This window comes from Pelmatolapia mariae, linkage group LG4, assembly GCF_036321145.2.
Source record: "Pelmatolapia mariae isolate MD_Pm_ZW linkage group LG4, Pm_UMD_F_2, whole genome shotgun sequence".
Lineage (NCBI taxonomy): Eukaryota > Metazoa > Chordata > Actinopteri > Cichliformes > Cichlidae > Pelmatolapia > Pelmatolapia mariae.
The window spans coordinates 21,801,940-21,815,598 of record NC_086230.1 but is presented as its reverse complement, the minus strand read 5'-3'; positions in this window follow the sequence as shown (position 1 = coordinate 21,815,598).

Here is a 13,659-nt window from a genome sequence, read left to right as displayed (position 1 = left end):
ACACCTCTGGTAAAAGGTGTCACAACCCCAAGTAAATGCCATAGCCTGGAGGAGCTCTCCCCAGTTGCCACCAATCAATATAACCAGGATCTGAGCAACAGTCAGGAGCACCACAGGTGGAGACATTAACCATTAAGAAGACATGTCTACTGAGTGTCTGGGGATAAAGTGGACCCTGTGGCCTCACTGCTTGAAGTGATCTCCGGGGCAAGTTAGCACAGTTTGGCTTAAACAGGATTTGGGGAGTGAAAACCCCTTTATCATGGCTTACAAGGATGAAACTGTAGAGCTACTTAAAGAGATCCCCAAGTTCTGATCCTGCTGAGAGGTGCTCTCTTAAAAGTGGAGACATAATAAAATAATAGTCTGTTATATGATTATGTGGGTCAAACTACCAAGTAGAAACAAAGATTTGCAGTCGTGCTGAATAATAATTGAAAAATATCACTGTGGACCCATGAATATATTGAATCTCTTATTTCATTTCACAAATAGACAAACATTAACTCAAGCTACAGAAAGAAAAAAGCAATAGTAGGCCTTCATTTTCAACCACTTTAAGTGGCTTCATTCCAGTTCCTTGTACAAACTTGTGATTAACTTTAATATGAGTCCGTCATTTCTTAATTTAGGCCAAACCTGAGGTCACCTGGCCCACTGTTACAGCTTTAATCATGAACTGTTCATATCACAAGCAAAAGCTCAAGAATGTTTTACGCTTTTAAAATGTATTGCACATTGTTTCATTCGACGGCTATTCCAAATAAATGTAATATAGGAATGTAGGAATGTAATATACGCACACCCAGATACACACACAGAACAAAATCATACAAAAAATGCCTTTTAGCTCATAGCAGGGTGTGTCGATATTTAATTTGAGCTTCCAAGTTTGACTTTCATTTGCAGTTCTTACAAGCTGTCATATTAAATATGTTACTGGTATAAACTGAGATCACCCATTAGTGAAATGGAAAAATTAATTTGGCTGCGAAGTAGATTCCACAGTGAAGTCAGTGTCTGACAGCTATAATCTGGATTGCTCGCAGCCTGCTGTGGGTCTGTCTGTCCCATGTCAAGCCTGCCACAGGCAAGATATCCAGTCATAAGATCCAAAAAGAATGGCATCAGTCACACTTTAATGGATCCTGGATTATTGGGCCTTCATTCCTCCACCCCTACAGGGCCCATGGGTGGGTGGCTGGCTCCGCCACAGTCTCCAGAAGCAACCTACATCTTCCCTTGTGACCCTTTCATCTGCCTGTGGGCAAACTCAGCATGATTGCTACTAACCACAGGGTCAGAGCCTGCTGTGTCATGCTGCTCACTGGCCTCAATTTTGTCAAATTAGTAACCAATCTTAACTCTTGTTCATTGAGTACTTAAAGTCACCCTGGGAGCACTGAGGGATCGGTTTTTCCCACTGCAGGTGGACAGACAGAAACAAATGCACTCCCCCTCATCCTGCTGATAACATTCTTTCAGGTTAAAACTGGGAGGAAGCCACTCAGGATGCTTTTTACATTTATATCTGAAAACCATATTGTCTAAAAACTTGCTCTTTCATTGTCACAGAAACAAGAGAAAAGATATCACTTCAAATAAAATAACAATCATTAATCATCACCAAGATTTGCCTCAAATGCAGATTTTTCCCCTCAGCAGTGGTGTGCAAATAAAGTAGGCAAAACAGACAGACGTAAAAGATCAATAATGATTCAGTCAAACTCTATATTTGAAATTGTTTACATTTAATACAGTGCAATTTTATCAGTCTTACAAATCAATTTAATTTTACAATTTTATGAAGTAAGAACAATTAACCTCTGTACCGGCAGCCTCTCAAACCAAGGGGCTGCTATCTGATCATTGGTACCACTTAGTGCAGACCTGCTGAGACCTTTGTTTATGCATTAACTGGGCAGCAATAATGAGCACTGGTCTCTCACAGTGCATGAGTCAAATTAAATTCCCTTGCCAATTAAAGAGAGATTTTCACAAGGCCCTGTAGCACTGACGCTAATCTACTTGGGTGATCTACAGTGTCCCTACACTAAAACACCCTCTTATATTCTGGACCACTGGTGCTAGCCCTTGTGCTGGGATTTGTTCCTGTTTTCATATGTTTCTGCAGAACTGGGAGGATGGAGCCAGTCTGTGTGTGAGCATCCTGCTTGTGGAACAAACTTGGTAAATGGCCTACTCAGGACATTTGACCCTGTGGATTTTTGATTCTTCGGTGTGGGTATTTTGGAGCTAAGACTTTTCCTCTAGCAAGGGCTAAAAGGCTCAAAAGGGTGGAAAGCAAAATATTTTTATAAGTCCTGGACGCCTGGTTGCATAAAAGGTTCCACAGGCGTTTGCATCAAACCTGGGCTGAACTGTTGAAAATACTGATTCTGTTTCACACACACACACACACACACACACACACACACACACACACACACACACACACACACACACACATATATATATATATGTGTATATATATATATATACATACAAATATACATACAAAACTCCATGATTCAGAGTCATGTAGAAACACTCTTAGCAGCACTAACTTGGAGTAACTGTTTTGTGTATAATGATCAGTCTCTCCCTCAGTGGAGGAATCTTAGCCCACTGTTCTTTACAATGTTGCTTCAGTTCATTGAGGGTTGCAGGGATTTATTTTTGCATGACCTTCTTAAGGTCCTCCCCAAAGCATTTTATTTGAGCTCTGGACCTTGATTGAGCCTAACACTAACACCTTGGTTCTTTTTTTCAGCCATTTGTTATAGATTTACGAGTGTCTTAGTCCTCTTGCACGACCAAATTTAGTCCATGATCTGTGGCTGTAAAACAAGCCCAAATCACCACGCCTCCACCGCTGTACTTGACAGCTGATATGGGCTGTTTGTGTTGATATGCTGCGTCTGGTTTTCACCAAATGTGTCACTATGTGTTATGGCTAAACATCTCCACTTTGTTCCTGTCCATTCAAAGTACATTATTCCGGAATTTGTTTGTTGCAACCCTTCTAACCAGGAATGGTTGTTCAGTTGTTCAGTCTTATTCTTTTTTTTTTTTTTCAAACTGCTGCCATGAACTTTAATATGTAACTTTCTAGCTGTGGCCTGCAGAGTCTAACATGTAACTCTTGGGTTTTTTTGGACATCCTCCAGTTATGATAACATAGCAGTTATGATAACTGTCATAGTAACAGCTTTGTAACAGAGGTGCTAAATTAATTTGTCTAGGGAACACAAAAGGAAACCCCTAAGAATCTGGAGACCTCCCTTGTTTACTAATACCTTGTGCAATTCTCCTTTGGTCTTATAGGGTAATGGACAAATGGGATATGTGCGCGTGTGCGTGTGTGTGTGTGTGTGTGTGTGTGTGTGTGTGTGTGTCTGGTGTGTGTGTGTTAGGGGGTGTTCCTCTGTCGGCTGTTCCATATTCCTACTTTGCCTGATACTAGTGATTATAAGCTACTTTGCTGAGGTTGTCTGGTCACAGTAATTGCAGGTTAGTTGTCAGTCACTCCGTGGCCTGTTGGTGGTGAAAAGAAAGGTCAACGCAGAGCGCTGGGAAGTATAGGATCCATTTAATCAGAGGGGGAAAGCAGACTCATATTGCATGGGGACTCTTCACAATGATGTGAATTCAAATAACTACAATACTGAAACGGGACTGATGCATCTTATAAATATCATATAGAATATTTTATACAGAACATGCAATATATTTACTGCACGTTCTTATATTTAACAGTGTTAGCATAAATACTGTGATTTTAATCCCCCTTTTTAAGGTTATTTGAGAGAACAGTTTAGCCATCAATCATTGCATTAATGAGGCTCACTGGTTACCCAAAAGTTAAAAAAAGAAAAAAAAATGTTCCAGTGATATTTGAGGGTGTGAAGTTATATAAGGCTGTTTATAACTTACAGCTTTATTCACTGCCTGGGCTTTCAGAGGTGGCTGTGCTGCCACCTGGGAGCTGCCTGGGTTGGAAAAGTTATGAATAACTTTTTACCACATTCCCAGCCTTAAAAAGAAAAGCCACAATATGGATATAAACTTGGATTCTGGGAGTGAACTGAAAAATCTACAGGTATGAACACAGGTATATGTTTACATAACAAGAAGATTCTAGGAATAAGGAGGTGCTCTGTACCCGTCGTGTATTATCAAGGTTATCGAGTCTTCAATATGAGTTATAGGCTTCCTCGTGTATTGTCACTGCCTTCATTTTGTGTTTTCAGCGTAAGACTTGCTTTCATGACTTTATCAGCGACTGGGATTAAGTATATTTGCTCAGGAACAAGAATGCAATTAGCACAGTCACACTCACTGATCAATGCTGGCCTATCGGTAACAGCTCATGAGCAAACACAATTTTTTTTTTTACTTTAAACAGATAGGAAAGGAATGTCAAATACAATTAAAACTCCAAATAGTTGACTGCAAGTGTTCAACTGATGTTATGTAAGAGAAAAATACAATTTCCCATGTAGTCTGGCTACAATGGCCACAAACCTTTGTGAAGTCGCCTGTCTAATGTGTGCTCACAAAACCAGGGAGTCTATTTGTCACCCCTCCCCAGTTCTCATCCCTGTGTTTCAGGTAAACAATAGATATGGGACCCCCAGCTGCTGTGCCAGGTGACCTCATCACAGTTTCGCCAATCAGCCCTCGCTCACGCAAACAAAGGTCAGCCCAGTGAAAATGCCAGTGTCGGTTCTCACAGTCACCCCGATAATATCTCCGTCCTTCCAGCCACACACTCATTGACATGGAGCAACCACACAGATAGGGTTGCAAATGGGCACTTCTATGAGTCAAAGCAGGGGTGGGTGGGACACTGGACATCCCCCCAGCGGATACCTTGTTCTCCCATTAATTGATCGCTACTTGATCTTGGATGGTGATTCAGGGGTACTCTCTAGGGCAGGCCACCAGTCTCGGTGATATGTGTGGGAACTGTTCGGAGGCCACGAAGGTGCACCTGTTAAATGGCCGTTTCGACCTATTCCCCCGGCACTCTGCCCATTGTTGGGGATTTATATTCAGTTTCCTTCTCAGATGGACACACAGTAGAGGACTGGTGGAGTGGAGTACTCTCTTTTCAGAAAATGGGCTGCTTAAAAGGCAGACCTGCTATGGTAGGGAGTAATAAAAGAGTGACATAGATCTTTATGATTACTTTATGTTCCACAGATCTGATCTTTTCAAGTATTTCTCTATCAGTCATTTATAATTTCATTCTGATGGAAATGTAATGAAACAATATAGTCATGAAGACCAAACAGAATCTTTTGTGGGACAGAGGACGATCACAAGCAAGCACTTAGCCTTAATGACAGCCTGATGTCCTGTGGCCTGCTTGTTGACCTATGACCTTCAATTTAATGAAGGCTGTAATAAGTGGCATTACTCTGTCAGCGTGGCATCTCGGTCAAAGGTGAATAGCTAGATGACAGGTAGCCACTGTAGTGAGGACTGCAGGTGGGATGACAGTTTAAACAGACAATGAGAGGCAGGTGCAGTAATGATATCTAACAGACAAAGTGTGACAGTTGCCAAAGTGGGAGGTGTCCATGCCAAAAAGTATTTGCTATGTACAGTATGCACATTATAATAGATGCAAATTTGTCACAGTTTACAATGTTTTGCCCACTTTTTAAAAAAAATGCTGTTTTACCTCTTCGGTATCCATAGTATAATGAGCAAAATAGCTCAAATTAAACGTTTGGAGAGAAAATAAAAGCCTGTACATCCTGAGATAATTATTTTAGTACATTTCTCTGTTTAACTGACTTTAATGTTATTGTTGCGCTCCTTTCAGCGCTCTCTGTGTGTGAATTAAACCGTAATCCATATCATCGCTGTGTCATTCTCACATGTCCACGCTAAGCTGAAGCTGCTACCCACTGACACACCACTGCGGTGATCTTCAGAGAGAAGATAGAAAGGCAAAGGAGTGGAGGAGCAGTGGGAGTGGAGTGTTGTGGGGGGTGGGGAGGGGTAGGGAAGGAGCCGGAATTACCAGATTTAAATAAAGTCAACTTTCCGGCCATCTGGCCAGTGTTTGGGATAGAGGGGAAAGCCTTGAAGGCTTGTGGAGCCTGAGTGAGAAAGCTGTATTTTTAATACTCCCGATCCAAACCTCTTAGCAAAACAAAATGCATGGTAGGTCTACCTTACAATATAAAGCACCTTGGGGCGACTGTTGTTGTGATTTGGTGCTGTATTGAATAAATTAAACTTGCTTTTGTCCTTATCACAATACACCAGTTACATAAATAATGTCCTTCAGTAGCATTTATGATGGGGGACATATTTGCCTAAGATCAGATACAAACAACTGTGATACTAATAATGAGGCTTAGTTATCAGTATCAACTGAGTGAATTTTAGATTGATGAGTCAGTCACAGCACACCCTGGAGTCAGTGTAAGTGGATCTTGAGACACGCATCATGGTCCAAGAAAAGTGGCACATGGGCTGGTGAGAGGAAATCAGGAGAGGGTGACCAGGAGGACATATCCCTAAACCAAGCACTCTAAAATTAAAGACAAAACAATGTGTCAGGGTATGATTGATCAGTCTGTAGTGTTTTGTCAAAATTCAGCCGTCTTTGCAGCCCCACCCCCAGGCACTTCCTATAATCAAAGGCCATGCCCACCCATGGCTAATTAGACATTAAGCAAACGTCAAGAGGGTCTGATTTAAAGCAGCCATCCTAGACCTGAGCAAAACAAAGGGAGCAGAGTGGGGAAATGGGAAAGATCCAGATCAATACTGAGCGGCACTTTTGTTTGCTGAAATGCCAAAGAGGCTGAAATAAATCAGATAGAGGAGGGAGAGAAGGCCCAGCGATTGCGTTCTCACGGCTCCCCGGGCACTGCACTGAGAACAGGCACACCTGGCCTAACAAAGCCCAGAAAAAGGGGAGGGATGAGCATGCAGGCAGGCATGCATCCACAGAACCACACACTCACAGACGCTATCTGACTTCAACTAAATCATTTAAACAAGAGGGGATTTAAAAGGATTTCCTATTGACGCCATCAGATATATAGCGTGAAGTCTCAGTAGAAGTAATACTAAAAATTCACAACTTTTATATGTATGTATATTAATTATTGTCATCATCATTCTCAATACAACTTCACCATAAAAACACTCTGAATTCTGAATAAAGCGAAAGGAGAACAGCTATGATAATTTGATAATTTGATAAATTGAAAAGTAAATTAGAAAACTGATTAAAGGGCTTCAAAAGATATAGGTGGCATTTTAATTGGCATTTCATTTCATGTGATGATGCCCGGTGGTTTCCTGCTAATGCAGATTTAAGTAGTAATATTCATATGGCGGCACCACCTCTTGGTGTTCACAATGATGGCATCAAAATGAGCTGAGTTTAATTCAGCTTTGGGTTTTCCCTGATCAGTGATCACTCCGGAGTTTTCTGATATAAAACGCCTCACTTCACCCCTCCTTCCCCCTTTCTGCAGCATCTGTGGCAGGGCTCCCCCTGTAAATCATACTGCCACTTCTCACACTCGGCACCTCTGGAGCGTGAGCACCCGAGCTGGTTTCAATTTGTGCCTTGAGCAAAGTTAATAAGTTTGAGATAAATTTAGCTGGCCTGGCTGGAGCTGATTTGGCACGGTGTACGCTTTCACCCCCATGATTAGCCGTGGTCCTAAACTTCACTGGTAAAGCACAAAGAGAGAGTCTGTTTCACCCTAATGCAGTGTGACCCCATGCAGAGAAGCCTGTTATCACTGCTTTTTAGTGAGTTCAGGTTACAGGTGAGCCAGGTACTAAAAAGATAATACTGACATAGCGTATGCTGCTTATGTGGGCGGGGGGGGTTCAGTTAGGAGGAAGTAGTAAGAACATCCACAGAACGTTCTCTAGCAAAGAAGAAATTCAAGGAAGTTAATTCGCCGAGGAAAGATGAAGGAGGAAGCTGTCACAGAAGAGAAACTGAGAAGTAGAACAAGTCAGGATTATACAATGACTGAAATTGTTCACAGTCAACGAGAGCCACTCACCAGAGCTGGGTTTAAGGGCCACTGCCATTTAGGTAAATTTACTTTACATCAAGCTAATACTCATCTATGCTAGCCTTCAGCAACTGGCAAGATGTTAGTAAGCAGTCACTTGGCTATTAACCAGCTGGAAGTGACTAGAGCCCTTTTTGCTTACAACCACATGATTGGGGGCTACCTCCAGTAACCTAATGCAGGGACCAATTATACATAATTTAAGACTTAAGCAATTTCGACAGATTTCTGGAAATTACTGTAGAGCTCTTGTTGCTGTTGCTGAAGAGAAATGACAGTGGGATATTTTGACAGGTTTTTACTACAAACCAGTTCTCAGATACACAAAAGTAGGGGTACATGGAGGCTAATATCCATGTGTTGATTGGGGCTAAAGTCAGGGGGTTAAGTAAGGTCTAGTTAGCTGGGTTCTGAATTACCACAGAGAAGGTTAAGCAAAACAACAGGCCTTCATCCCACCTGTCTACAAATTACTGCTACATAAACACGATGGCCGGTCGGCTGCATGCACACGCATAAGATAAATTTACCTAGGTGGTCGAACGTCACGTAACACAGCTGACAACTGGAGACGGGCTCAAAGATCGTGAGTTTGAGCCTAATGCTAAAAAAACTGCGAGCTGTGCCAATCTTTGTGTGTTTTGGAGAGGCTACTATTAGTAATTTTATTCACCACAACTGTATTCCATGGTTAAATGGTTAAGTCATTGACATTACAGAAAGAGAAGCGTGAAACTGGAGCAAAGGTTTTCTATCATAGTGTAAAAATACAGTTCAGCCCAAGACGTATACCATGCACATATCTCCATTAGGAGCTGATCCTGTCTCCCCTGCTGTTTTTGGCTGTGTGATTTGGCACTGTTAACAGGTGGATGCCCCTATGTTTACTACCCGTCTCTCTGTGTTTGCTGATGGTCAGACAGGAAGCTGGCCAGACTGTGGTCAGCCTGAGTCAGTACTGGAAAAAAAAGACAACTTTCAGATAGGTGTGAGGAAGACTTGGTGACATCACTGTTATGGGATAGCCTTCTGAAGGTGGAGGCAACTTGGTTATTTCTGGCTCTGCTTATATACACACTATCCTAAACATGAAACGTTGAAGTATTCTCAAAATATCTGAGCAATGACATCATTTTGGATTGGAGTGGTATCTGCCTCTGTGTAAGCGTCATGATTAGGGGAACCTTAGTATGTGCCAGGGACTTCTGTGGACATTAAATATCCCAAATTAGTCATGTCTAATCCCTATAACTGTGATTGTACTGTATACATAATGGTATTTGTGTGAATGTGTGTGTGTGTGTGTGTGTGTGTGTGTGTGTGTGTGTGTGTGTGTGTGGTCCTATTCACATCACATATAGGTGTCAGCTCCCCACTGCTGGGCCGCTACCACTTCACCTAGAGACACAATTAAAAGCCCCGGCCGGAAAGCGGGGCTGAGCGGGTAGATGCTGAGATGAGACAGGCTTACTGAGCAGTTCCTTTCCCTCCTCGTCTCTGAAGGCTACTTGGCAAGACGCAGACGGCCCGACATGTCAGTTCCAAACAAAAGTCCAATCTGTCTCAACACAGTTGGCTGACTGCAGGATCTGAAGCAAGCCCAACACGTAGCATCTCTGTGCTTGCTTTGCACTGAGCCATGCATGCTCACACAACGGGAAACAGGAAGGCCTGATCAGGTCAGCATTTCACAGCTATTCAGGTGGTCTGCATGTAGAGCTGCAGAACTCAAGGGACACAGCCACTGATAATTTTCTCTGGCATACGCCGACTTTTCTTTAGAGTCAGTGAGAAAAGTGTTCTTTCTCATCAAGGCCACTGCTACATGGTCAGTAATTACCAACAGATGCTTGCCCTTTATTTGTATATGTCTTTATTTTTATTTTAATATGAGGTATTAGTCAAATACAATCAATCTAATAACTGAGTTTTTTAAAGAAATTTTTTTTTACTGCTGGAATAGTTTCCTAGCAAACTTTTAGATAAACATTATAATTGATGTATGAATAAGCTGTTGATCCATGTGGCATCTTAATTATTAGATTTAAATAACATTTTGAGGATACAAATCCACTGTTCTCTGTCAGGAAACTGAGACAAATCATCTGATAAATTTCTATTCCTGGGATCCAGTGGCAATCCTATAAAATCCCACATATAGAACGCTGTCTTGTATTGCCTCTAGCAGTACGTTAACCTCTGACCTTAAACTTACATTTAGGACATCTGGTTTGTGTACTGGGATCAGTGATCATTCACCTGTCATACAGTCTTAATGCACTCATATTAACAAGGCTAACAAGACTAAAAGAGCTTCTCCAAATAGATGAAATCAAATGAGGGGGAGATTTGTTTTCAAGCCTCAGACGTGTACTCAGAACAAACAAACAGATTTACTACTCAGACAAGTAAGTGCTAAGTGAAAGTGTTGCATTTTGTTAGGTAATCAGAGAGTAATCATCAAACCTTTAAGCTTCTCTTATATCAAGTTTTTACTCTTTTTCACCCTTTGATGTAACAACTGAGAAAGATTTGCTTCCTTTATCAGTTAGGGTCACCCTACTCATAGCTTTCCAAAGATTACATTTATAGATTTTCCCTCTATAAAAAGATTATTCCCAGAGTTTACAGGGGAATACTCAAATTCCCATTTCCTAATTTCTATCTAAGTGGTTTTTGGCACTTCACACCCAGGTGTTTGTAGTATTTACCTTCCTGAAACCTACAGTGGGTTTATTTAGGTTTTCACACTCACACTATATCCACCACCCAACTCCCACTTTTCCCCATATAACAGGAGAAAAGCATCACTTGCGTGACTCACATTTCTATCTGGAGCAGCCCAGCCAGTCTGTTACACAGCTGAGGTCTTGGATGCAACTTAGCCGTGCGCCTCTATAACACAAGCTGTAAAATGACACAACTCCTCAAGTAGCTCCTCAGCAGCTATCAAACCCCAAGTGCCCGTTAAAGCTCACTGACTCCCCCTCACCTCTACCATTCCACCCTTGTCTTATAAAACCAGGAGCCATAAAAGTGCCCCAGGGATCACTCTTTTTTTCTCCACGTGTTCTCAGTGTTGTGACAAATAGACAATTCATACATAAACATGCCGTGGCAATATTTTGGGCATGATTCTTTCAATTGGGGATTAATAAGAGCTGATTTATTTGCTGAAGATCAGAGGTCAGACCACAGATGGTGAAAAATAACCACAGTGGAGGCTTTGTTTCAACGTGAGTAATTTCCAATATAAGCAGGAAAAACAGTGATTGTTCACTAGTGGGGGTCAGAATCAAGCTTGCCTGATCTGCAGTTACTTGATCTGAGTATGAAAAATATCCCAGTAATAAAGCAATAAGTCAACAGACAATTTTATGACCAGTGTCCGTGTGGACATGAAGAAAATATTACAAGCCTAAATAGGGCTGAGGACTTGGAATGTCAGCTCCAGCAGCCCCTCCCAGCCACTGCACCACCCCTCCTACCCAGTGTTTCCACCCTTTTCCTTTTGCCACTCCTTTCCCTCCCAAACCTTTCCACAGGATTGCCAACAAAATTCAAGTTTTAGCAACTGCTGGCATTATTTTTAAAAGAAAAGCAAAACTATTGATCAACTGATCAAATGTTATGAGATGAAATTGGACTTATAGCACAAGTTATTTAACCACATACCAGGTGGAAAATCTGCTGTGTTTCCTTCCAAAATAGGGTTTTATAACAAACAGTCCCACAACAGGTCTTTTAAATTGCAACCGTTGCAATATTGCTTTAATTTGCATATGTTTGCAGACACTTGCAAAGAAAAAGCTGCTGAGTTCTTATAGCACAACATGGAAATGATTACCTCCTGGCAAATGCAGATTTGTTGGCAGATTTCTGCTTGAGTATGTGTGTCTGTGCACATTCAAGTGTGTAGATACACTTGAGCACAAAGAGACTAATTGCCACTTAAACATCACTAGGTTTCATTTGACAAGTGTGCTGTGCATCAGCCAAAGCAACATCTGGACTCAAACAGAGAAATGAGATGACTGCCAAGCACATGCGTTACAGCTCAAACCTCAGCGCATGAGAATGCCTGCAAGGCTGAAAATTAGCTGAGAAAGTGTAAAGGCTGCACAGCAGAAATGTCTTTCTGTCTCTCTTTCCGTGCTGATTCTGCAAAATACATTCGAATAAGGAGTTGAAAACAATATGGCATATGTTTTTTAAAGTATATGACTGTTAGATGATTTTCGAGAAAGCCGGTGATAAAACCTCCACAAATACAAATAAAAACTACCCTAAAATAAAGGTAAAGGTTATAGTCACCCCGAGGAAGCATAAAAAACCCCTTTAAAATAAAGTCATCTAATACACAAAGATCTAATAAATATTCCTTTCACTACTTTTAAGGGATACATTTATTTCACAAGTGGCTTTTACGACCAAATCGATGTACTCCTTACAGAGTGGTGTTTTCTTTTTTGTGTGTGTCTGTGTTTTCAAGGATTCAAGCATGGCTAACGTTTGTGGTAATGACAAAATATAGTTTCGATTAGTAGGTTAAAAGTGGAAGAAGATATAACAGATAGAACAGCTTTGGAATGGCTGTGGAAATATCATAAAAATCTTCTCCAAATGAAATGATCTCAGGACATTTGCCTTTAAATAGTAACAGTAGCTAACGTGACAATTTCACACAATCACACGGTGGTTAGCACTGTTGCCGCACAGCAAGAAGGTCCTGAGTTCAATTCCACCATCAGGCCGTGGTGTTTGCGTGGGTTCCCTCCGGGCACTCTGGCTTCCTCCCACTGTGCAAAGACATGCAGTTTGTGGGGATAGGTTAATTGATTACTCTAAATTGCCAATAGGTGTGAATGTGGGAGTGAATGTGAGCGCGAATGGTTGTCTGTCTCTCTGTGTTAGCCCTGCGACAGACTGGCGACCTGTCCAGGGTGTACCCTGCCTCTCGCCCTATGACAGCTGGGATAGTAGGCTCCAGCGCCCCCTGCAACCCTGAAAAAAGAAAAAGAAGGACAAGAGAATGGATGGATGGATTGTAAATATGCATACAATTAAAAACCATAACATTATTTGCTTGAGGCAAATCACAAATTGTGCTACAGTAATGAAAATGGAGGTGCTATAGCCAGCCCCTAGGATTTAAAGATTCGGGCTGGAATCTCGTGCCCTTCAGGAAGCAAGGCAGAGAGGACCGTTCAGCTGTCCAGAAGACATCGGATATCCTCCCACCTTATACCAAATTCAAGGGTAAACTCTCACAACTCAACAACATCAGCAAAAACAAGCAGTTTTTGATCACAAACCTCCCTCTGAAAAAAAGTTGCAGTTGTTACTTGGTTTCCATAATGCTTGACTAATGATGAATAATGTTGAATAATGTTTTGACTTCAAATACTGCTGTTATCTAATCTGCTAATGGTTTCATAATTAAAAACTTTATCATCAGACAACTCATGTTTCCTGTCCAATGATTTTATCATAACCACAAAAACTAATGTTGCGAGCTGCACAGAAAAAAAAAGTGATAAACTGTTATTGGACCCTAACTATCAACATTGGTTTCTTGCTGTTAAATTTT